Source organism: Hemiscyllium ocellatum, chromosome 18, assembly GCF_020745735.1.
Source record: "Hemiscyllium ocellatum isolate sHemOce1 chromosome 18, sHemOce1.pat.X.cur, whole genome shotgun sequence".
Classification (NCBI taxonomy): Eukaryota; Metazoa; Chordata; class Chondrichthyes; order Orectolobiformes; family Hemiscylliidae; genus Hemiscyllium; species Hemiscyllium ocellatum.
The window spans coordinates 35,500,774-35,527,542 of NC_083418.1; the positions used below are offsets into that span (position 1 = coordinate 35,500,774).

At 44.3% G+C, this 26,769-nt stretch overlaps 1 protein-coding gene across 4 annotated transcripts in view; it reads right to left on the reverse strand.

Moving 5' to 3' along the window:
- Nucleotides 1-26,769, reverse strand: part of saxo4 (stabilizer of axonemal microtubules 4) — a 153,111-nt gene that overhangs the window by 20,778 nt on the left and 105,564 nt on the right. The window contains exon 15 of one of the 4 annotated variants that reach the window (XM_060838849.1): nt 18,278-18,326. The exons of the other annotated variants lie outside the window; for them this stretch is intronic. The gene's annotated coding sequence lies outside the window, so the exon portion shown is untranslated. Of the gene's footprint in view, nt 1-18,277; nt 18,327-26,769 lie in introns of those variants that run through there. 4 annotated transcript variants of the gene reach the window in all.

Sequence of the window (26,769 nt, forward strand, 5' to 3'; positions counted from 1 at the left end):
ATACAGTTCATCAAACCTATCATTCAATATGATTGTTCCAATCTTCTGCTTCAACTCCTCTAGCATTTTCATTCTCCATATCCCTTCATTCTCCGAGAGGCCAAAAAGCCATCCATCTCAGCCCTAAGTAAATTCAATGATGGAGCAACCACAACTCTTGGAGTAGAAATTCAAAGATTCACAATGCTTTGAATGAAGAAATTTAACCTTATCTCAGTTCTACACTGTCCTAGTTTCTACATTTTCTAGCCAAGTGGAACTGCTTCCTTTGTCTATATTGCCAAGACTATACAGAATCTTGGATGAAGTCCTTAAATTTTTTCATGTGAACCTCCTGTAAATTCTATTCTCTAGCTTGCACCACTCAAGTTATTCAGAAATTTGTGCATTAATGGAGATATTTTGCCACTCTCTTAACTGGAAAAAGCCATTTTGATGAATGGGTGCTTGTCATACAGGAAAACTTCTTGCTTCTACAATCCTCAAGTCTAATTCCCAGACCTAGCAGATGCAAACATGGAGATAATGGTATCTGCTTTTTCTTTCAAATGGCTGAAATCCCAGCAAAAAGTAGGTGTGAGGACATCATCAGAATTCAGTCTCAAGCAAAGGATTTGTTTACATGGTGATTAGGATTTTGTACATGAGCTGCAAGTCTAAAAATCATGTGTGATGGACAACTCACCAATTATGGCTCTAACTTTAGAATGTTGTTGATTAAGATCAAAGCAAATAATTTCAAACCACCTATCTGATGGAAAAGTGCTGGCAGCAAACAACCAAAACTTAAACTAAATATAACTTTGCTTCTTTTTGGATGAAAAACATAAAACGGCATAAAGCCTGAACTTCTGAGAAGTGATTATTTATGCAATTCATGTTTATTAAAACAGCCATATGTTTAAATATTGTTCCAGGGACGGATTATTCCTATTATATTAGTTACTCATCTCACTAGCTCTCTTCCAGCACCACTAATCCAGAATCTGGTTTCCAGCATCTGCAGTCATTGTTTTTACCACCCTGAATAAAACTGAGTTTAGTTTGCCTTTTACTTTCATTTCACAATGAGTTTTGAATTTGTCAAAGCTCATGGCTCACCTTTGCTTTTCCCCAGATCTTCCCCTTATTAAGTACACTGCTAAATTACCAAATCATGTGCATAGTTCTAATGCACTAAACATTTTTACTGCTTTATTGTTATCTGTCACCATTTCACACAGGTTGCACAGTTATCTATTTATGTAACCACAATAACTAAAGAGAATGACTTTATCTCTAGTTACATCAACTGTAATGGAAAGAAAACAACCCATTGAGGGTGAAATTTTATTAGAATTCTTCTGATTTCCAGTTATAACTGGTGGGAGACCAGATTGCTGACTGATTAGTTTTGTCTGTAAGCTGCTGTTTCTGGGAATTTAAGTAGCTATGTGTCTGTCAAACTCATACAAGTCAAATGACTGGCAGTGAGGAAAGCCAGAAGCACTGACTTTAAACTGGGAACACTGCTCCCTATCAGCTGTTGGGATCAGGCATTTATGTGGCTGTGGCTTGGTTAGGCTTTGAAAGGCTGATATCCTCAGAAGTCATGTGAATCCTTCTCATGGGATTCAAAACCAACAAGTAGCCTGGAATTATGAAGGCATTATAAGGAATTCTTTTGCAAAATAGACTTGCCGAGTGGCTAATTGAATTTTGTACCAGAGTCAAAGGAGAGAAATGAGGCATAGGCAATGATTCACATGAAGAGGTGTTTATACCTGTAGGGTCAGTGCTGTAGAAACTACTGGCTACAATCATAGTGGAACCACTTTGAGGCTATTATTTATTTTCAAACAATCAAAGAAGATGAGAGACAATAGTCAACCTGAGACTTCTGACGGGCAGTGTGACAAAGTAATAGCTGTAATTGTAATTTGAATTTGTTCAGTGAGCAATGTAAGGTAAGCTGTGGATACAGGATGAGTAGACATTGTTTTTGAGGTTCATTTTAAAATTGGGTCAAAAGAGCCTCAAATGTCCAATGCATTATGGAATACAAAACCATGTTTTTTCTATCCAGCAATCCGATTTTCAGTGTGAAACATGTCAACAAAAATAACTTTCACTGTCTGAACACAATTTCTCAGAAAATATCATTCAATCTTCTATTAGTAGAATCACACCTTCTTTATTCCAAATTCTTTATTCCAACAATGTAACCTCTGACTCACTGTTAATACTTCTAAAAGAAATCGAGATAGTACAAAAAAAACTAAGTAGTTGAAAAATAGCACTTGCTATTAAGAACACTTTGGCTCCTTGTGAGTGGGGGCAGAGAGTTGTTTTTTTTTGTTTCTGGCAACATTAAAATATGGCAATTGCAAGACTAGGGTGACATCAAGTATGGCAATAATGAAGTCATAATGTCACATCTGGAATTAACAAACTGGTCTCACAGATGGTCATGTCTGGTCTACAGAAATGTAATTAGTTCTTAACTGCCCTCACTTTGCCAGACAAGGCTGGGCCATGCACTAAACTTCAACTGAAAAGTTGAATAGAAATGAAAACTGGACACATCAGCCAACATTGACTCAGGTACCAGGAAATGGCAAATGTACAACCCAGTTCTCCTTATGAAAATCAAGAAACTTATGCCAAAATTGAGAGAGCTGTCCTATAGGCTGGTCAAACCTAACAAAGTCATGTTTCCAGATTGATCCTTTACAATTTGCAGACACCATCACCATCGCTGGGTGTGTCTGATCTCACCTATAAGACAGACCAACCAGAGTTGGGAAAGAGATTCAGTGACAGTTCTCAATACCCACCCTGAACCCTATGTAGCTTCAAGACACCTACCTAAACATCCTTCAACTAACATTCCGCTCACATCCTCAACCCTGCTTAAATAACACCCCAACTGATGAATCAGCACTCCTCCACGTTGAACTGAAAGAAGCACCAAAGGGTCGCAAGGGTGCAGAATGTATTCTGGGGGAGCACCATTAATCGATCACTAACAGTGGCTCGGTAGCATCTACACATGCTGAGCCCTAAAGGACACAACTGCAAGACTGACTTTGGGGCCAATGGTGATGGACCAAGATGAGGTACCAAATTACTGAGTAGACTTGACTCTCCACATTTCATCAGGGTATCAGTATGCAATAGACTGAACTAGGTGATCCCACAAATAGTGATCAGACTTCAGCTTCACAGGGCAACTGCATCCACTCATAAATGGATCTGAACCAATCCAAACCATTCCTACCCTATTAGGATACTCTCCAGTTCTATTAAGCAGGATTTGCTCAGCATTTCCCTCACTAATGTCCAATCAAAAGCTAAACTCTAGAGTTTAATGAGTGTGACTGCCATTGACACGAAAGCAGCATTTGACAGAGTATGGAATCCTCAGCAGTGGGAATCAAGAGAAAATATCCTGCTCATTGGAATCACACCTCAAAAAGAAGAAGGTAGTTGTGGCTGTTAGAAATGAATCTGCTCAGCTTCTGGACAACTCTGCAGGTGTTCCTCAGGATATTGCCCTAAGCCCAACTTTGAACTCTTAGTTAACCATCTTCCCTCCATCATAAAGTCAGAAGTAGAGATGTTCATTAATAATTGCACAATGTTTGACACCATTTGTGATTCCTCAGATACTGAAGAAGTTCATGTCTAAATGCAGCGAGACTTGGGCAACATTCAGGCATGGGCTGAAATACAGTAATAACATGGATGCAGGCAATGACTATCATCACCAAGACAGAATCTAACCATCTCCTTTAACATTCATTGCAGAATCCTGACACCAACTCCCCCAGTCAATATTCTTGAGGCGTACCATCAAGCAATTGCACAGAACCAGCCAAATAAGTACTGTGAAGTCCAGAATTCACAGGGATCATATGCCTTAAAAACCTTTTGAACATTGTGAAAATCAATGTCAAATATGGCAGATTATGCGTGCACATTTCCCTTGCCAGGAAATAAATTCCCGTTCAAATTTTTAATGGAATACCACAGAAAAGCAAAGATTTGTCTCTCAGCTGTTCTGACCAGACTCCAGATGAGATTCATTTACTTGCTACAGCTCCAGATGGGATATCTCAAATTATTACATTTCTGGGTGAGAAGGGATGAACTGATTCCTGGTCTTTATTCATCCACTCCCTCAGTCATTTGTCTCAAGGTTAATTTTAAAAGAATCCCTTTCTTCCAGACCAAATGCACTATGCTTTAAGGAGCCAATTTATCCAGACTTTCTAGAGTTAACAAAGAGTGAGTCTATTGATGAATAAACAGGAGAAGAATTAGTAAAGCAATGCATGTACAGTGAGATTAGAAATAAGAGGTGAGCCTAGAAATATAAAAGCTAAAATGGATCTGTCTCTGAATTAATCATGAAGATAGTTGAACATTGCAATTGTTACAATACCACTGGTATTGATGTTGGTAGCTGAAATGTCAATTTCACAATTTTTTGGTCTTAAGGCTAATTAAAGTTAGTTAGTCCTGATTCATTTCTTTTTAAAACTGCTTTTCAGCAATCTGGGTGACAGCTTTTTTTGTTATCTAGTATCTAGCTGATACTAGATACTAGTATCTAAATGGTATCTAGCTGATTTCTAATACTCAGAGTGAGAGATAGTCTTTACTTCAATCATAGGAGTTACAGGGAGGTAGTCTTCAAATGTAATCTTTACAACACACTAAAATTTCCAAGCAACCTGGCACACACATGGATTTCAATCCGACTAACATATTTCAATGGAGTTAAAGTGGCTTTTTAACCCCAGTCCTTTTGTGCTCTTCAAAGGAAAAACAAAGTGTGCATGCAGTTTGGGATATAATCTGTAGGAGTGGCTTGCTGTTGAGCGAGGTTTGTCAACTCCTCATTATATTTGTAATCACAAGAGATCACAGTCCAATTGGTTTTGACTTACCTTTTAATTCCGTTTGATGTCATCCAGGGCAAAGAAGCCCTTTTGCCAACCCACCCAGCACCTTCCATATTCACTCCCTCCACCATCGATGCACAATAGTACACAATAGTACACAGTGTCTACCACCTTCAGTATGTAATGCGGCGACTCACCAAGGCTTCTTCAACAGCACTTTCCAAACACATGACCAATAAACTGGAAGGACACTGGTAAGAGATGGGAACACCACCACTTTCAACTTTAACTCTGAACCACATACCATCCTGGCCTGAACTATATTATTGTTCCTTCACTATTACTGGGCAAAAAATCTGGAATTCTCTTCTTAATAGCACAGTGGATGGACTTACGCTACATGGACTGCTGACATTCAGGAAGGCAGCTCACAACCACCTTCTCAACAGCTATTAGGGAGAGGTAATAAATGCTAGCTTGGCCAGCAATGCATGCATTGCATGGAAGATTTGTTTTTAAATTAATACCACTAAATTAAAAATCATGTATACCAAACATAACAGCAAGACTCAACATTACAAAAGAATCTGCATTAAATGGTGAGAACACAACACCATTGTTATTACAAACATTAACAATGCAATAAGAATTTTCTTCAATAATTAATTCTCATTTTATTCTGAATTTAATTTTGATTCTCAATTTCTAAAACTGTGCCTTTTTGTTTAATCTTCAACACCCATGTAAGGAAATAGAAGATTGATCTAGTTGTAATTACGCATATCACACCCACACACTCATAGGATGACAAATACTTGTACATACTGATATAGGATAAAAGTATTAAAGAGCCTGTAAGATTTATTTTCTTACCTGCAAATGCTAAAGTAAGGATGAACTTATTATGATGGGCAATCATTGTGATGCTAAAGTGCAAGGAGGGGAAAAAAAAGATCAGCTAGCATTCCCAATCTTAATAGCTGTCTGGAACATTGCCTCATGAATAGATACGTGTTTTTAATTTGCTGATGAGATATGGTGATGAGCTAACTTCTTGAACCACTGCAATTCAAGTGCTGTGGGTACACCCACAATGTCATTAAGGAGTGATTAATTGAAGATGGGTTTGCCCTTGATTGTAATGTACCCCACCTTCATCTTACCAATATGGCTAAGTAACCTAAAGTCACCAACACAATTGCCTTGGTTCAAGCATAAAGAATAAGCATTTGTACCAGCACTAGATTGATTGATTGATAGACATAGACATACTATTTAAGAAAGGTGGTAAGGAAAAGCTAGGGATCTATACACCGATGATCCTGACATCAGTGTTGGGCAAGTTGTTGGAGGGAATCCTGAGGGACATGATTTACATGTATTTGGAAAGGCAAGGACTGATTAGGGTAGACAGCATGGCTTTGTGCATGGAAAATCTCATCTCACAAACTTGCTTGAATTTTTTGAGGAAGTAACAAAGTGGATTGATTAGGGCAGAGCGGTGGATGAGATCTATATGGACTTGAGTAAGGTGTTCGACAAGGTTCCTCATTGTAGTAGGGTAAGCAAGGTTAGATCTCATGGAGTACAGGGAGAGCTAGACATTTGGATACAGAACTAGCTTAAAGGTAGAAGACGGAGGGTGGTGGTGGAGGATTGCTTTTCAGACTGGAGGCCTGTGACTAGTGGTGTGCCAGGATTAGTGCTGGGTCCATTGCTTTTTGCATTTATATAAATGATTTGGATGTGAACATAGGAGGTATAGTTAGTAAGTTTGCAGATAACATCAAAATAGGAGGTTAGTGGACAGCAAAGAAGGTTACCTCAGATTACAACAGGATCTTGATCAGATGGGCCAATAGGCTGAGGAGTGGTAGATGGGAGTTTAATTTAGATAAATGTGTGTAAATGTGTGGCGCTGCATTTTGGAAAAAAATTAAAGCAGGGCCTAATATACTTAATGGTAAGGTCTTGAGGAGTGTTGCTGAACAAAGAGTGCAGGTTCATAGCTCCTTGACAGTGGAGTTGCAGGTAGATAGGATAGTGAAGAAGGCGTTTGGTATGCTTTCCTTTATTGGTCAGAATATTGAGTACAGGAGTTGGGAGGTCAAGTTGTGGTTATACAGGACATTGGAATAGTGCATGCAATTCTGGTCTCCTTCCTATCAAAAGGATGTTGTGAAACTTGAAAGAGTTCAGAAAAGATTTACAAGGACTTTGCCATGGTTGGAGGGTTTGTGCTACAAGGGTTTGTGCTGTTTGTTGAACAGACTGGGGCTATTTTCCCTGGAACGACGGAGGCTGAGCGGTGACCTTATAAAGGTTTATAAAATCATGAGGGACATGGATAGGATAAATAGAAAAGGTCTTTTCCCTGAGCTGGGGGCATCCAGAACCAGAGGGCATAGGTTTAAGGACAGAGGGAAAAGATTTAAAAGGGACCTAAGTGTCAATTTTTTCATGAAGAGGGTAGTGTGTGTATGGAATGAGTTGCCAGAGAAAGTGGTGGAGGCTGGTACAACTGCAACATTTAAAGGGTGTCTGGATTGGTATATGAATAGGAGAAAGTGAGGATTGCAGATGCTGGTGTTCAGAGCTGAAAGATTTGTTGCTGGAAAAGCGCAGCAGGTCAGGCAGCATCAAAGGAGCAGGAGAATCGACATTTCGGGCATAAGCCCTTCTTCAGGAATGAGGAGGGTGTGCCAAGCAGGCTAAGATAAAAGGTAGGGAGGAGGGACTTGGGGGAGGGGTGTTGGGAATGTGATAGCTGGAAGAAGGTTAAGGTGACGGTGTTAGGGTGGAGAGGGGGTGGGGGCGGAGAGGTCAGGAAGAAGATTGCAGGTCAAGAAGGCGGTGCTGAGTCCGAGGGTTGGGATGAGAAAAGGTGGGGGGAGGGGTTGGGACTGAGAAAAGGTTTGAGGAGGGTTGGGACTGAGAAAAGGTGGGGGAGGGGTTGGGACTGAGAAAAGGTGGGGGGAGGGTTGGGGCTGAGAAAAGGTGGGGGGAGGTGGGTATATGAATAGGAAGGGTTGAGAGGTATATGGGCCAAGTGCTGGCAAATGGGACTAGATTAGTTTAGGATATCTGATTGGCATGGGACAAGTTGGACCGAAGGGTCTGTTTCTGTGCTGTACATCTCTATGACTCTGTGGTCTATAAGGATTTCAGAAAGGCCTTCGATAAAGGTTCCACATGATAGGCTGCTCTGGATAGTTAGATCACATGGAATCCAGGGCAAGATGGCAAATTAGATACAAAATTGGCTCGATGATAGGAAGAACAGGGTATTAGTGGAAGGATGCTTGTTGGACTGGAGGTTTGGAGTGCCTCTGGGCCAGTGCTGAGCCCATTACTGTTTTTTATCTATATCAATGATCTGGATGAGAATGTACAAGGCATGATTAGTTAGTTTGCTGATGACATTAAAATAGGCTGTATTATAGACAGTGAGGAAAGTTGTCAGAAATTGCAGCAGGACCTTGATCAGCTAGGGACGTGGGCGAAGAAATTGGAAATGTAGTTTAATATAAGTAACTGTGAAGTGTTGCATTTTGGAAAGTCAAATCAAGGTAGGAGTTTCAGGTGGTGAATGCTAGGGCCATAAGGAGTGTAATGGGACAGAGGGATCTTGGAGTTCAGATTCACAATTCTCTGAAAGTGGAGTCACAGGTAGACAGGGCAGTGAAGAAAGTTTTTGGCACACTGGCCTTCATGAATTAGGGCACTGAGCATAAAATTTGGGAAGGTATGTTGTAGTTTTACAGGATGTTGCCATACTATAGGAAGGATGTGGATGCACTGGAACGGGTGCAGAGGAGGTTTACCAGGATGTTGCCTGGTATGGTAGGAAGATCGTATGAGGAAAGCACTTGGGGCTGTTTTCATTGGTGAAAAGAAGGTTTAGGGGTGACTTGATAGAGGTGTACAAGATGATTAGGGTTTAGATAGGGTTGAAAATGAGAACCTTTTTCCACGTATGGAGTCAGCTATTACGAGGGGGTATAGCTTTAAATTAAGGGGTGGTAGGTATAGGACAGATGTTAGGAGTAGATTCTTTACTCAGCGAGCCATGAGTTCATGGAATGCCCTGCCAGTAGCAGTGGTGGACTCTCCCTCTTTATGGGCATTTAAACGGGCATTGGATAGGCATATGGAGGATAGTGTAAAAAGTGAGGTCTGCAGATGCTGGAGATCGGAGCTGAAAATGTGTTGCTGGTTAAAGCACAGCAGGTTAGGCAGCATCCAAGGAACAGGAAATTCGACGTTTCGGGCCAGAGCCCTTCATCAGGAATGAGGAGAGGGTGCCAGGCAGGCTAAGATAAAAGGTAGGGAGGAGGGACTTGGGGGAGGGGCGATGGAGATGTGATAGGTGAAAGGAGGTCAAGGTGAGGGTGATAGGCCGGAGTGGGGTGGGGGCGGAGAGGTCAGGAAGATGATTGCAGGTTAGCAGGGCGGTGCTGAGTTCAAGGGAATCGACTGAGACAAGGTGGCGGGAGGGGAAATGAGGAAACTGGAGAAATCTGAGTTCATCCCTTGTGGCTGGAGGGTTCCCAGGCGGAAGATGAGGCGCTCTTCCTCCAACCGTCGTGTTGTTATGTTCTGGCGATGGAGGAGTCCAAGGACCTGCATGTCTTCGGTGGAGTGGGAGGGAGAGTTACAGTGTTGAGCCACGGGGTGGTTGGGTTGGTTGGTTCGGGCGTCCCAGAGGTGTTCCCTGAAGTGTTCTGCAAGTAGGCGGCCTGTCTCCCCAATATAGAGGAGGCCACATCAGGTGCAGCGGATGCAATAGATGATGTGAGTGGAGGTGCAGGTGAATTTGTGGCGGATATGGAAGGATTCCTTGGGGCCTTGGAGAGAAGTAAGGGAGGAGGTGTGGGCGCAAGTTTTGCATTTCCTGCGGTTGCAGGGGAAGGTGCCGGGAGTGGAGGTTGGGTTGGTGCGGGGTGTGGACCTGACGAGGGAGTCACGAAGGGAGTGGTCTTTGCGGAACGCTGATAGGGGAGAGGAGGGAAATATATCCCTGGTGGTGGGGTCCGTTTGGAGTTGGCGGAAATGACGGCGGATGATGCGCTGTATACAGAGGTTGGTGGGGTGGTAGGTGAGAACCAGTGGGGTTCTGTCTTGGTGGCGGTTGGAGGGACGGGGCTCAAGGGCGGAGGAACGGGAAGTGGAGGAGATGCGGTGGAGGGCATCGTCAATCACGTCTGGGGGGAATCTGCGGTCCTTGAAGAAGGAGGCCATCTGGGCTGTACGGTATTGGAACTGGTCCTCCTGGGAGCAGATGCGGTGGAGGCGAAGGAATTGGGAATATGGGATGGAGTTTTTACAGGGGGCAGGGTGGGAGGAGGTGTAGTCCAGGTAGCTGTGGGAGTCAGTCGGTTTATAGTAGATGTCTGTGTTGAGTTGGTCGCCCGAGATAGAAATGGAAAGGTCTAGGAAGGGGAGGGAGGAGTCTGAGACAGTCCAGGTGAATTTGAGGTCGGGATGGAAGGTATTGGTAAAGTTGATGAACTGTTCAACCTCCTCGTGGGAGCACGAGGCAGCACCGATACAGTCATCGATGTAGCGGAGGAAAAGGTGGGGGGTGGTGCCAGTGTAGTTACGGAAGATGGACTGTTCCACATATCCTACAAAGAGGATGGAGGATAGTGGGCTAGTGTAGGTTAGGTGGGCTTGAATCGGCTCAACATCGAGGGCCAACGGGCCTGTACTGTGTTGCATTTTTCTATGTTCTATGTTGGTGAGAGCACGCTTGGAATATTGTGTTCAGTTTCGGTCACCTTGTTATAGTAAGGATGTTATTAAACTGGAAAGAGTGCAGAAGAAACTTACAAGGATGTTGCATGAACTCAGTGGTCTGAGTCATAGTGAGAGGTTGGACAAGCTAGGACTATTTTCTTTAGAGTGTAGGAGACTGAAGGGGGACAACTTATAGAGGTGTATAAGATCATGAGAGGCATGGATCGGGTGAATGCACTCAGTCTTTCTCCCAGGGTTGGGGAATCAAGGACTACAGTTAAGGGTAGAGGGGAAAGAATAAAAGGGAACCTGAGGGACAACCTTTTTACACAGAGGGTAGTAGGCATATGGAATGAGCTGCCAGCAGAAGTGATTGAGGTGGGTACATTAATAACATTTAAAAGAGCATTTGGACAAACACATGAATAGGAACAGTTTAGAAGGATATGGGACAAGTGCAGGGAAATAGGGTTAGTGCAGATGGGACATTTTGATCAGCATGTACCAGTTTGGGCCAAAGAGCCTGTCTCCATGCTATAGGATGCATGATTGATTTATTGTTGTCACTTGTACTGAAATACCTAAAAGTGTTGTTTTGCATGCTATACAGACAGATTGCACCATACAAGTGCATCAAGGTCACAGAACAGAGTGCAGAATAAAGTGTTACAGCTACAGAGAGAGAAATCAGAAGTAACATTTGAGAGGTCCGTTCAAAAGTCTGATAACAGCAAAGAAGAAGCTGATTTTGGATCTATTCATACTTGTATTCAAAACTTTTATATCTTCTATCCCATGGAAACGTGTATAACCAGGGAGGAAGGAGTCTTTGACTGTGTTGGTTGCTTTCCTGAGTCAGTGGGAAGTTTTGATGGAATCAATGGGTGGATGGCTAGATTGTGTGATGGACTGGGTTGGGTTCACAAATCTCTGTGGAGGGGTTGAAAATAAATTCTACAATTTTAGCGCAGAGGTCAGCACTTTAAGAAGAGAATGGTCAAAATTCAAAGCTTAATTATGCACCTGGAAATTGCCATGCGTATTCCGGGAGCAGTGAAAACAAATCCATTCTGGGCAGTATCAGCTGAATGCAATTAGAAGAAAAAAGATTTCTCACCAGTTCCCTAGCCTGATTTATTCCTCACTATTAGAGCAGTTTACCTAGTTATGCTGAAGGTGCGGCTTGTGTGAACTGGCTGTTGTATCTCCTGCATTACAGGTGCGTCTGTACTTCAAATGCACTTCATCGACTGAATGTAATTTGGGATATTTTTGATGTTGAAGACACACAGGCTGGAATTTTACTTGAACATTTATAGAGTGTTTGGAGCAGGTAGGGAAAATAAAAAAAAGGACAAGATGGATTGCTTGTCCAAGAGAAACTAGCTGATAGCCATCTCGCCCGGAAGCTAGTTGAGCCATTTGAGGAAACAATTAATGGTCTCTTTCTACCACTGCTGTAATTTTGACAGTAGAGAAGGGGCCTCACCCACATAGGGAAGTCATCAGGTAAATCTTGGAGATACTCCCACTGTGCTTGGAGTTAGGGTATCTCTCTTGGTCAGGCAGTGTTTGGACCCCGTGGGGTCAATGATGTCCTTTGTGATAAGAAGCTTGCCAGTCACTCCCAACAATCCCATCCCTGCCACCCTCACCCTCTTTCTGTCAAACTGGAGCAGGTGAGACTTGAACCCAGTCCTCCGAGCCCAAAGGTAGGGACACCAATATTGTGCTACAACAAAACTCAAGGCATTTTTATGATGAGTAAACCTAATGCTGACGGCTATCAAAATTGAGACTGTAAAAATGAGACGTCACTTGTTCAAAAATACATCTACTTCACCAATGAGATGACAAACATTTAATAATCCCACTCACTGAATAATCCTGTTTTCTATGATACATACTAATTGATGTAGACTTTCTACAGCAGGTTACATATGGAACAAGTATTACTCAGAATAAGCAGTGCCAAATGTGTCTTTTTTTTGGAAATTTTCTCTTCATTTCACAAGTGCAATTGCCTTTTTTTTTGTGTACCATCATTTCACCTAGAGCTGTAGAAGATTGTACACACAGCCTAACTTCTCTGAGTAACAAGTCCAGCAAACTGAATTTTCATTTGTTTTTCTTTTCCTCCTGTTGGCAAAGTCTCTCAGATTATAAAACAGGAATAAGCCATTTAATTCATCAAGCCTGTTCTGTCCTTTGAAGTGGCAGAGCTGATTTTCACCTTAATTCCATACATCACCTTTGGTCCATATTGCTAAAGGGCTTTCATTAACAAAAAGTTCAGAATAAAATGAACTATTGCTCTGCCACCAACTGTTGTTTGTAGAGAAAGGTCAATATCTCTCCACATTTAATGTAGAACTTTTCCTAAATTCATTCCTGAAATTAGTGGACAGTGGAGAAGGCTATCTCAGAGGACAATGGGACCTTGATCAAATGGGCCATTGAGCTGAGGGGTGGCAGATGGGAGTTTAATTTACATAAATATGTAGGGTTGTATTTCGGTAAAGGAGGACAGGACTTATACATTTAATGATAGCACTCAGGTGTGTTGCCAAAGAGACCCAGGAGTGCAGGTGAATAGTTCTTTGAAAGTGGAGTCACGGATAGACAGGGTGGTGAATAAAGCATTTGGCTCGCTTGCCTTTATTAGTCAGAACACTGAGTATAAGTTTTGGGAATTCACCTTGCAGTTCTACGGAACATTGATGAGGCCACATTTGGTTTATTGCGTACAATTCTGGTCACCCTTTCATTAAAAATATATTGCTAAACTTGAGAGGGTGCAGAAAAGATTTAGAAGGATGTTGTCAGGGTTGGAGGGTTTGACTTATAGGAAGAGGCTGGATAGCCTGAGGCCTTTTTGCCTGGACCGCCGGAGGCTGAGGAGTGGCCTTATAGAGGTTTATAAAATCACGAGGGACTTGGATACGGTGTATAGCCAACGTCTTTTTCTTGGGGTGGGGGAATGCAAAACTAGAGGGCATAGTCTTAAGGTGAGAGGGGTAAGATTTAAAAAGGATGAGGGGTACTTTTTCATACGGAGGTTGATGCATGTATGGAACGAGCTGCCAGAGGAACTGCTGGAGGTGGGTACAATTATAACATTTAAAAGGCATTTAGATGTGTATATGAATAGGAAGGGTTTAGATTAGATTAGGTTTCCTACAGTGTGGAAATAGGCCCTTCAGCCCAACTAGTCCACATCCACCCTCTGAAGAGTAACCCACCCAAACCCATTCCCCCTAACTAATGCAACTAACTCCATGGGCAATTCAGCATGAGCAATTCACCTAACCTGCACATTATTGGACTGTGGGAGGAAACTGGAGCACCCGGAGGGAACACACGCAGACACGGGGAGAATGTGCAAACTCCACACAGACAGTCACCCAAGGCTGGAATTGAACCCGGGTCCCTGGCGCTGTGAGGTAGCAGTGCTAACCACTGAGCTACCATGCCATTTAGATGGGAATGGGCCAAATTCTGGCAAATGGGGCTAAGTCAGATTGAGATTTCTAGTTGGTGCAGATGAGTTGGACCTAAGAGTGTGTTTCTGTGGTATATGTTTCTCTGACTGCACATGCTGTCAGATTCAGATTCCACACCGATCACTAATAGTTTATTTCCAATGTTTCCCCTTAAAATCATGACATGTTTGACCAAATCATCCCTGAATTTCTAAAATCCATTGAGTATATTCATACTGTGTGTAATGTCTTCTTATAGCTTAACCATGGAGTCCAAGTATCATTTGAGTTAATCCATGCTGCATTCCGTACATCCTTCTGAGACGTTTGCCCAGAAATCCTCATTGTACTGCAGATATGGTCTAACCAGGGTGTTGTGTAACTATAGTCAAGAGTGTGGTGCTGGAAAAGCAGCGCAGGTCAGGCAGGATCTGAGGAGCAGGAGAATCACCATTTCAGGCATAAGGAATGTATACTTAAGAGGGAAATCAGGAGGTTAAAAAGGGGACATGAGATAGCTTTGGCAAATAGAATTAAGGAGAATCCAAAGGGGTTTTAAAAATATATTAAGGACAAAAAGGTAACTAGGGAGAGAATAGGGCCCCTCAAAGATCAGCAAGGCGGCCTTTGTGTAGAGGCACAGAAAATGGGGGAGATACTAAATGAATATTTTGCATCAGTATTTACTGTGAAAAAGGATATGGAAGATATAGACTGTAGGGAAATAGATGGTGACATCTTGCAAAATGTCCAGAATACAGAGGAGGAAGTGCTGGATATCTTGAAACAGTTAAAGGTGGATAAATCCCCAGGACCTGATCAGGTATACCCGAGAACTCGGTGGGAAGCTAGAAAAGTGATTGCTGGGCCTCTTGCTGAGATATTTGAATCATCGATAGTCACAGGTGAGGTGCCAGAAGACTGGAGGTTGGCAAACGTGGTGCCACTGTTTAAGAATGGTGGTAAAGACAAGCAAGGGAACTATAGACCAGTGAGCCTGATCTCGGTGGTGGGCAGGTTGTTGGAGGGAATCCTGAGGGACAGAATGTATACGTATTTGGAAAGGCAAGGACTGATTAGGGATAGTCAACATGGCTTTGTGCGTGAGAAATCATGTCTCACAAACTTGATTGAGTTTTTTGAAGAAGCAACAAAGAAGATTGATGAGGGCAGAGCAGTAGATTTGATCTGTATGGACTTCAGTAAGGCATTCGACAAGGTTCCCCATGGGAGACTGATTAGCAAGGTTAGATCTCATGGAATACAGTGAGAACTAGCCATTTGGATACAGAACTGGCTCAAAGGTAGAAGACAGAGGGTGGTGGTGGAGGGTTGTTTTTCAGACTGGAGGCCTGTGACCAGTGGAGTGCCACAAGGATCAATGCTGGGCCCTCTACTTTTTGATATGTATATAAATGATTAGGATGAGAGCATAAGAGGTATAGTTAGCAATTTTGCAGATGACACCAAAATTGGAGGTGTAGTGGACAGCGAAAGGGGTTACCTCAGATTACAACAGGATATGGACCAGATGGGCCAATGGGCTTGAAGTGGCAGATGAAGTTTAATTCAGATAAATGCAAGGTGCTGCATTTTGGGAAAGCAAATTTTAGCAGGACTTATACTGTTAATGGTAAGGTCCTAGGGAGTGTTGCTGAACAAAGAGACCTTGGAGTGCAGGTTCATAGCTCCTTGAAAGTGGAGTCACAGGTAGATAGGATAGTGAGGAAGGCGTTTGGTATGCTTTCCTTTACTGGTCAGTGTATTGAGTACAGGAGTTGGGAGGTCATGTTGCAGTTGTACAGGGCATTGGTTAGACCACTGTTGGAATACTGCATACAATTCTAGTCTCCTTCCTATCGGAAAGATGTTGTGAAACTTGAAAGGGTTCAGAAAAGATTTCCAAGGATGTTGCCAGGGTTGGAGGATCTGAGCTACAGGGAGAGACTGAACAGGCTGGGGCTGTTTTCCTTGGAGCGTTGGAGGCTGAGGGGTAACCTTATAGAGGTTTATAAAATTATGAGGGGCATGGATAGGATAAATAGACAAAGTCTTTTCCCTGGGGTCGGGGAGTCCAGAATGAGAGGGCATAGGTTTAGGGTGAGAGGGGAAAGATATAAAAGAGACCTAAGGGGCAATGTTTTCACGCAAAGGGTGGTACATATATGGAATGATCTGCCAGAGGATGTGGTGGAGGCTGGTAGAATTGCAACATTTAGAGGCATTCTGATGGGTATATGAACAGGAAGGGTTTGGAGTGATATGGGCCGGGTGCTGGCATGTGGGACTAGATTGGGTTGGGATATTTGGTCGGCATGGACAGGTTGGACCGAAGGGTCTGTTTCCATGCTGTACATCTCTATGACTCTATGAATGTTGTGTAACTATAGTATGAATTCTACTCACCTGTATTCTAGTCTTCTCGATATAAATGCGACCATTCCATTAGCTTTTTTGATTAGTTTTTGAAGTTCTTTTAGTGATCCACATGTAGATCTTCAAATCTACTTAGAGCTTCAATGTTTCAATTTCTTATATGATTTAAAAAATATCCTGTTCATTATATTTAAGGTCTAAAATGGATTTTTAAAAATTCATTGAAAATTGTTTATCATGCCTTTACCGATTCACTTCATCTACCGATACGTCCTTGCAATTTTGCATCTCCATTTAAACACTGTACAGTACCATCTATCTTTGTTCCATTGTCAACTTTGGTTATGTGACTTGAGTTGATAATGTGAATACTTGTTGCTCCAGACCAGACCTTTGCAGATCACTACAAGTTGTACACTACCAACTAGAGAACGTGTCCAATTATATCTCTTGAAATGAAATTCTTGCTTCATCTCTTAGCACAACTATGACAGGAGCTTTTACAGTGGGCGGCACGATGGCACAGTGGTTAGCACTGCTGCCTCACAGTGCCTGAGACCCGGGTTCAATTCCCGACTCAGGCGACTGACTGTGCGGAGTTTGCATGTTCTCCCCGTCTCCGGGTGCTCCGGTTTCCTCCCACAGTCCAAAGATGTGTGGGTCATGTGAATTGGCCATGCTAAATTGCCCGTAGTGTTAGGTAAGGGGTAAATGTAGGGGTATGGGTGGGTTAAGCTTCGGCGGGTCGGTGTGGACTTGTTGGGCCAAAGGGCCTGTTTCCATACCGTAAGTAATCTGATCTAATTTGTCTGCAGAGGACAGTGCATTAATAATTCTGAATGTGCTAAGGGTTACGTGACCAATCAGTTCAAGATTACGAGTCAGGCACACAATGTTGTTCACCTATACTTACTAAAAGCAATATGAGATGGGATCTGCCCTCTGTAAAGAACATGTCCAGGCATTATGTCTTTTTTGAAGCAAAACAAAAACATGCCCACAAAAGTGTGGCTTCTGTAGCAACACCACATCTGACTTGCCAACTATTTCCCCTGCAGTATAAATTGTTGTCCCCTTTAAAATCTGGCATTCTTGCATTTTCCCTGGGAGTGCAAGATAAAAAGCATTGATACCATCCTTCTATATTCAGCAGTAAATCCAACACCTTTGGTTCATGTGTGGAATGAACTGCCAGAGGAAGTGTGGACACAGGTATAGTTACAACATTTAAAAGACATTTGGATAAATACATGAATAGGAAAGGTTTGGAGGGATATGGCGAAATGCAGGCTATTGGGACTAGTTTAGTTTGAGAACATGGTCAGCGTGGACTAGTTGGACCGATGGGTCTGTTTCCATGGAGTATGACTTTATTTGAAACATTATGTTAAAACCTGAACTATCTATGAAGCAGCCAATCATCAAGATAAAAAACTAAATGTTGTGAGGACTGAAACTTTGCATGTTTCCAAAGCAATGAAAATATTCATTTCTAAACCAAAGCAAGTTAAAACATTCAACACTTGCTTTAACAATATCATATCAATCCAACTGCACATTTTAATGACTTCTTTATGAATTCCTGACTGTGGTGTTTTCATGAAATTGTCAGAAAATAACAAAACACATGACTCCATGACCATGACATTTGGATTTGCTTTGGAATTCAGATCCTTTATTAATCGAAAGAAAAAAATCTTTATAGAGTTAAATTTAATTTTACTTTCTCTGTTGCTGCTCCAGTCCACATGTTTATTTGTGTCATTATTTTTATTATTTTATTGCCTTCTTCCTTTCCTGGTACCACTGATTCCCAAAAGGATTCCTCTAAGTTGGCATACTGCAAAAAAGAGAAGCATCTGTGGAAGTATGCCAACCAGGACAAGCTGCTTTGTGCTTTTTTATAGCACCCATGTTTCAACATACTTGGTGAGATGAAACGGCCTCACTTTGATAGCTGTAGTACAATGGCAATCTCCTGTGAAAGTGTCTTCCCAGCGTCAGTAGAGAAGCAAGTGCAGTGCTGTGCCATTGTACTAATGATATGAATAGTCGGTGGAGAGAGGAGGATGAAGAGGAGTTAAGGTCAACTTGGAATGAAAGTCATATCCAGAAGCCGTAATGATCACTGATGGAAATAGTATCCTGGGTGTGGTCAGAGGGCATCCGGTCTCACAATTATAATCAGACATTTCTTAGATTTGTCTTCACACTCATGCCCTTACCTAAAACGTTTTTTTTCCTTTCATCATTCCTTACCATTCATAATCCTATGTCCCTACTGACTGAGGAGAGGCTGCCAATGGATTAATATGCTGTTTGAGGTTGTCCCACGTGTTTGTTCTCACTTATAGTGACAGTCCCCTTAAAACTGGTCCTAACCCCTTAAGTGTGTGCTACGCTACACTGGGATGGGTAAGCAGAAAATTAGGTTCCACTACTCTTAGCATTGTTATCAAAGTTTAAAGATGTTACAACATATGTAGAATTCCATATTTTACATCACTTTCAGACCCTGATGACAGCAAATATGGATTCGGTTTCTGTACTTAATAAGAATTACTATATTGAACAAGTAAATAGACTCTAGCTGCAGGCTAACTATTATGAACCATTGGTATATAACACTACTGGTTAAAATTCTAACCCCTTCAAAATCCTCTTTCCACACATATTCAAACAGACACACACAAAAAAAAATATTACGGATGAAGAGACTGGGAAAGCGGTTCAGTGATCCCAATTCACAGAATTTACTGAGCTGATTGCTGCGATCAGAATGCTGCTTCTCAATCTTCCTTCTCTGGATGCTTCCCTTCATTTTTAGAAGGCACAGAGTAACTGATTCACACTTTCATAAATGTTTCTGACGTGTTAATTTAAAAGACACAGCTTACAGCAGTTGCTGAAGAAAAAAAATGAACTGGTTTTATAATGCAGAGAACAGAGACAGCTCCTGAGTGTGTTGATATCTGATGGCTTCTTCCTAACATGTACTTAACTCCAAACTGTTCAGCTATCTAACTTAGTTAGCAAATGGAATTTGTCATTGATAACTAGTTAGCAGTCAAATGGAATTTGTCATTGATAACTAGTCTGTAGCCCACAGACCAAAGAGTTACTTATTATCAGCTACATCTCCATTTGTACAAAGGTCATGGCTCCAACTTGTCTATAAAACTCATCCCACTGTTGCTTGAACTAGCAGCTGTGCAAATAGCACTTACAATGAGTGTCAGATTAATTGCTTTTAAAAAGTGCAGCAACGGCTCAACAATCCTTAGTTTTTCAGATGAGTTATTTTCCCATTTCAGTCCACAATGAAATATATTGAAAAATAAAAAGGAAGTCTTAAAAATGTGACCTACATGTAGGTGCATCTATTCATCATAAATACTCTATGCGAGCCTCTTTAATTTTGTCTATGATGTTATACAGGATAATGCCAATCAGAAGTGAATGCTATCTTCCAGTGCATTCTTCCAGGCAGATTTTGTCACATTCTTTATCACTTTGTGTTGTCTTATACTATCCCAAGTGAAAGTACCTTCCAAAAGACTTTAGCACAGCTCTGTTTAACATGCCACAAACATATTGCAAGGTTACTGGGTCATGAATTATCTGTCAATCAGGAAGCAATTGTAGAAATAACATTTTGACAGCAAATCTGTGCAACTCATTGCAAAACCACGTGTTTTAAATGTGGCAAGTTTAAATTTCTGGTAAACGTAGAAGTACTGTCATGGTGGAATTTGACAGAAATAAAAAGTCCTAAGTTACAATCCAACAAAATATCATGGGTCAGGATTTATGAACAGAAGAACAGAAGAAGAATAACAGTACAAACTCTGGCAGAAATTACAAAGTACTTACAGGCTGTAAATTATTTTTAAATGTAAAAGATAAAACAATTGACAAGTAAAATAAAGCTTTCTAGAAGATTGATTTGAATAGTAGAAACATGAAAGAGCAGATAGTGAGTTTATTTTGAACAGCAGAAGATAAGGACTGGAGCTTGCAATGTTTAGGAATAATATCTTCCTTTTATCTCAACAAAGAACATCCCACTGTAGTTTACAGTGCCCTCGTCTGTGTCCATCTCATTGTTCACTGGGGTCAATAGATGTGAAGCTGGAAAAGCTGGACAGCATCCAAGTTGCAAGAACATCAACATTTCGGGCCAAAACTCTTATTCACTGGACTCTTCATCACCATAATTTAAATTTGCTGCCATCATCATTATTTTAGATTATGATCTATAGGGCCTAATTTGTCTAGTGTGGTGGAGAAAACCTAGCCTGATGAGAGAGTCTTGCCTTAAACAAGGTGCAGCTTATTGCATGATAACAATCAGGTACAGTTTTCATTGGTATGATAGCTATCATAACAAAAATGATGAGATGGCAGGGCTTCCTCCTTCAGGATTCAGAGCTGTTTTGCTTTTCTCCACCCAAATCCTGATGAGGTCATCTGATTAGGTGGAGCTTAATGCAATGTTCAACATTAATCCTTTCAAAGCAATTACATTAGACAATATTCTGTCATACTGGGAAGACTTAATACTAACTGGGTGATCACTTTGCTCAGCATCTCAATTTGCTGGCTACTTCAATTCTAGAGCCCACTCCAACACTGACCTTTATTCCTCAGCTTTCTACACGGTGAAGCACAGTGTCCAAACTTTCAAGCCAACAGCCTCCTCGAGTCAACAATCAGTTCACTAATTTGAGCCCATAACCATCATCTCTATTTTTTTAGACAATTACTGATTCTGCTGATGCCACTTAGAACTTCACCAGATATACCTTGGGTAGAATTTAATGTTAGTGACAGGAGTTTCATTCAGAGTCTGGAGAACCCAAGCGAACCTGCCTCACCTCTGTTGGGGAAAGACAAGAAGAATGCCTAACAGACATTTAAGTGATCAGAGTCAGGCCTTCAGTAGGCTTTAAGACACTGGGCACACACATCCCAAACCCTGAGAGTAGCTGGAGAGCGTGGTGCTGGAAAAGCAGAGCAGGTCAGGCAGCATCCGAGGAGCAGGAGAAGTCCTTCATCAGGTAACTTCATCAGATGTTGCTCACCTAGCAGCACCACTGGAAATGGTGGCTACTGACAGTACTAGTAAAAAGTGAGGTCTGCAGATGCTGGAGATCAGAGCTGAAAATGTGTTGCTGGTTAAAGTACAGCAGGTTAGGCAGCATCCAAGGAACAGGAAATTCGACGTTCCGGGCCAGAGCCCTTCATCAGGAATGAGGAGAGGGTGCCAGGCAGGCTAAGATAAAAGGTAGGGAGGAGGGACTTGGGGGAGGGGCGATGGAGATGTGATAGGTGGAAGGAGGTCAAGGTGAGGGTGATAGGCCGGAGTGAGGTGGGGGCGGAGAGGTCAGGAAGAGGATTGCAGGTTAGCAGGGCGGTGCTGAGTTCAAGGGAATTGACTGAGACAAGGTGGGGGGAGGGGAAATGAGGAAACTGGGGAAATCTGAGTTCATCCCTTGTGGCTGGAGGGTTCCCAGGCGGAAGATGAGGCGCTCTTCCTCCAACCGTCGTGTTGTTATGTTCTGGCGATGGAGGAGTCCAAGGACCTGCATGTCTTCGGTGGAGTGGGAGGGAGAGTTAAAGTGTTGAGCCACGGGGTGGTTGGGTTGGTTGGTTCGGGCGTCCCAGAGGTGTTCCCTGAAGCGTTCTGCACGTAGGCGGCCTGTCTCCCCAATATAGAGGAGGCCACATCGGGTGCAGCGGATGCAATAGATGATGTGTGTGGAGGTGCAGGTGAATTTGTGGCGGATATGGAAGGATTCCTTGGGGCCTTGGAGAGAAGTAAGGGAGGCGATGTGGGCACAAGTTTTGCATTTCCTGCAGTTGCAGGGGAAGGTGCCGGGAGTGGAGGTTGGGTTAGTGGGGGGTGTGGACCTGACGAGGGAGTCACAAAGGGAGTGGTCTTTGCGGAACACTGATAGGGGAGGGGAGGGAAATATATCCCTGGTGGTGGGGTCCGTTTGGAGTTGGCACCTTGAATGCTGCCTAACCTGCTGTGCTTTAACCAGCAACACATTTTCAGCCTCCCACTTCCTCCAAACTAAAGGAGTTGCCATGGGCACCCGCATGGGCCCCAGCTATGCCTGTCTCTTTGTAGAATATGTGGAACAGTCCATCTTCCGTAACTACACTGGCACCACCCCCCCACCTTTTCCTCCGCTACATCGATGACTGTATCGGCGCTGCCTCGTGCTCCCACGAGGAGGTTGAACAGTTCATCAACTTTACCAACACCTTCCATCCCGACCTCAAATTCACCTGGACTGTCTCAGACTCCTCCCTCCCTTTCCTAGACCTTTCCATTTCTATCTCGGGCAACCAACTCAACAGAGACATCTACTATAAACCGACTGACTCCCACAGCTACCTGGACTAAACCTCCTCCCACCCTGCCCCCTGTAAAAACTCCATCCCATATTCCCAATTCCTTCGTCTCCGCCGCATCTGCTCCCAGGAGGACCAGTTCCAATACCGCACAGCCCAGATGGCGTCCTTCTTCAAGGACCGCAGATTCCTCCCAGACGTGATCGACGATGCCCTCCACCGCATCTCCTCCACTTCCCGCTCCTCCGCCCTTGAGCCCCGCTCCTCCAACCGCCACCAAGACAGAACCCCATTGGTTCTCACCTACCACCCCACCAACCTCCGTATACAGCGTGTCATCCGCCGTCATTTCCGCCAACTCCAAACGGACCCCACCACCAGGGATATATTTCCCTCCCCTCCCCTATCAGCGTTCCGCAAAGACCACTCCCTTCGTGACTCCCTCGTCAGGTCCACACCCCCCACCAACCCAACCTCCACTCCCGACACCTTCCCCTGCAACCGCAAAACTTGCGCCCACACCTCCTCCCTTACTTCTCTCCAAGGCCCCAAGGGATCCTTCCATATCCGCCACAAATTCACCTGCACCTCCACACACATCATCTATTGCATCCGCTGCACCCGATGTGGCCTCCTCTATATTGGGGAGACAGGCCGCCTACTTGCAGAACGCTTCAGGGAACACCTCTGGGACGCCCGAACCAACCAACCCAACCACCCCGTGGCTCAACACTTTAACTCTCCCTCCCACTCCACCGAAGACATGCAGGTCCTTGGACTCCTCCATCGTCAGAACATAACAACACGACGGTTGGAGGAAGAGCGCCTCATCTTCCCCCTGGGAACCCTCCAGCCACAAGGGATGAACTCAGATTTCCCCAGTTTCCTCATTTCCCCTCCCCCCACCTCGTCTCAGTCCCTTGAACTCAGCACCGCCCTGCTAACCTGCAATCCTCTTCCTGACCTCTCCGCCCCCACCCCACTCCGGCCTATCACCCTCACCTTGACCTCCTTCCACCTATCACATCTCCATCGCCCCTCCCCCAAGTCCCTCCTCCCTACCTTTTATCTTAGCCTGCCTGGCACCCTCTCCTCATTCCTGATGAAGGGCTCTGGCCCGAAACGTCGAATTTCCTGTTCCTTGGATGCTGCCTAACTTACTGACAGTACTACACTTACCAGTGACCCAGAAATACGAGTGAAAGCAGGAGGGGGAAAGGGTCATTGGTTGGAAGGAAAGACTAGAAAGTGGTTCTCAACAGCCTTACACCCATCCCCATATATCAAACTCCTTATGGTGACTTCAAACAAGGGACTTTCTGCCAACCCACTAGACAAAATCCTGCAAGCAATCCAGCCAAGTATGCTTTCAAGGCTCCTCACATGGTAACTCTCCAGTGTGTTGTACCAGATGTGTAAGGCATGAAACCAAATAGAGTTAGGCAGAAAAAGAAAGATCGCAGGGACTGCATCATGTCACTCTCCCACCAGATCCAATGCCCACCCCTGCTCCCCTATATAGCTGAGTTTGGAGACAGGAAGCTGAAAGAAATTCTGCCTCTTTGTTTTGTCCTATTAATATATTTTTCCTTGCAGTAAAAGCGCTTTGCCATTCAATCACTATTATTTTCACCCATTACAGCCTTACCACGTTTCTCTTTTTCTGCCTCAGGATTTGCTTATAATCTGTGACACCTGTTGCCTTTTCTTCTGTCTTTATTTCTGATGATTAGGCGATAGATTTGTCCACACTACTGACCAAACTATTGTAGTCATTTGCCATCGCCTTCTGCAGGATGGATGACCAAAAGACTTTCTTACCACCTGCCAACAACCATTTGGATGGATTTGTAGACTGATGAACAACCTAATTGGCTGCATTAGAAATGCTGCAAATGTGTTGCTGGTCAAAGCACAGCAGGCCAGGCAGCATCTCAGGAATAGAGAATTCGACGTTTCGAGCATAAGCCCTTCATCAGGAATAAGAGAGAGAGAGCCAAGCCGGCTGAGATAAAAGGTAGGGAGGAGGGACTAGGGGGAGGGGCGATGGAGGGACTCCCGCCCACCCTCTGACGACCCCTTCTCCCGCCTCCAACACACCCCATCCACCTGGACACCCCGTGCAGGCCTCCTACCCGCCCTCGACCTCTTTATAGCCAACTGCCGCCGTGACATCAACCGACTCAACCTGTCCACCCCTCTCACCCACTCCAACCTCTCACCCTCAGAACGTGCAGCCCTCCACTCCCTCCGCTCCAATCCCAACCTCACCATCAAACCCGCAGACAAGGGAGGCGCGGTGGTAGTTTGGCGCACTGACCTGTACACCGCTGAAGCCAAACGCCAGCTCGCGGACGCCTCCTCTTATCGCCCCCTTGACCACGACCCCACCTCCCACCACCAAACCATCATCTCCCAGACCATCCAGGACCTCATCACCTCAGGGGATCTCCCATCCACCGCCTCCAACCTCATAGTCCCACAACCCCGCACCGCCCGTTTCTACCTCCTGCCCAAAATCCACAAACCTGCCTGCCCCGGCCGACCCATTGTCTCAGCCTGCTCCTGCCCCACCGAACTCATCTCCCAATACCTCGACACGGTCCTGTCCCCTTTAGTCCAAGAACTCCCCACCTACGTTCGGGACACCACCCACGCCCTCCACCTCCTCCAGGATTTTCGCTTCCCCGGTCCCCAATGCCTTATTTTCACTATGGACATCCAGTCCCTGTACACCTCCATCCCCCATCACGAAGGACTCAAAGCCCTCCGCTTCTTCCTTTCCCGCCGCACTAACCAGTACCCTTCCACTGACACCCTCCTTCGACTGACTGAACTGGTCCTCACCCTGAATAACTTCTCTTTTCAATCCTCCCACTTCCTCCAAACTAAAGGAGTTGCCATGGGCACCCGCATGGGCCCCAGCTATGCCTGCCTCTTCGTAGGATATGTGGAACAGTCCATCTTCCGCAACTACACTGGCACCACCCCCCACCTTTTCCTCCGCTACATCGATGACTGTATCGGCGCTGCCTCGTGCTCCCACGAGGAGGTTGAACAGTTCATCAACTTTACTAACACCTTCCATCCCGACCTGAAATTCACCTGGACTGTCTCAGACTCCTCCCTCCCCTTCCTAGACCTTTCCATTTCTATCTCGGGCGACCGACTCAACACAGACATCTATTATAAACCGACTGACTCCCACAGCTACCTGGACTACACCTCCTCCCACCCTGCCCCCTGTAAAAACGCCATCCCATATTCCCAATTCCTTCGTCTCCGCCGCATCTGCTCCCAGGAGGACCAATTCCAACACCGCACAACCCAGATGGCCTCCTTCTTCAAGGACCGCAGATTCCCCCCAGACGTGATCGACGATGCCCTCCACCGCATCTCCTCCACTTCCCGCTCCTCCGCCCTTGAGCCCCGCTCCTCCAACCGCCACCAAGACAGAACCCCACTGGTTCTCACCTACCACCCCACCAACCTGCGCATACAACGTATTATCCGCCGCCATTTCCGCCACCTCCAAACGGACCCCACCACCAAGGATATATTTCCCTCCCCTCCCCTATCAGCGTTCCGCAAGGACCACTCCCTTCGTGACTCCCTTGTCAGATCCACACCCCCCACCAACCCAACCTCCACCCCCGGCACCTTCCCCTGCAACCGCAGGAAATGTAAAACTTGCGCCCACACCTCCACACTCACTTCCCTCCAAGGCCCCAAGGGATCCTTCCATATCCGCCACAAGTTCACCTGTACCTCCACACACATCATCTATTGCATCCGCTGCACCCGATGTGGCCTCCTCTATATTGGTGAGACAGGCCGCTTACTTGCGGAACGCTTCAGAGAACACCTCTGGGCCGCCCGAACCAACCAACCCAATCACCCCGTGGCTCAACACTTTAACT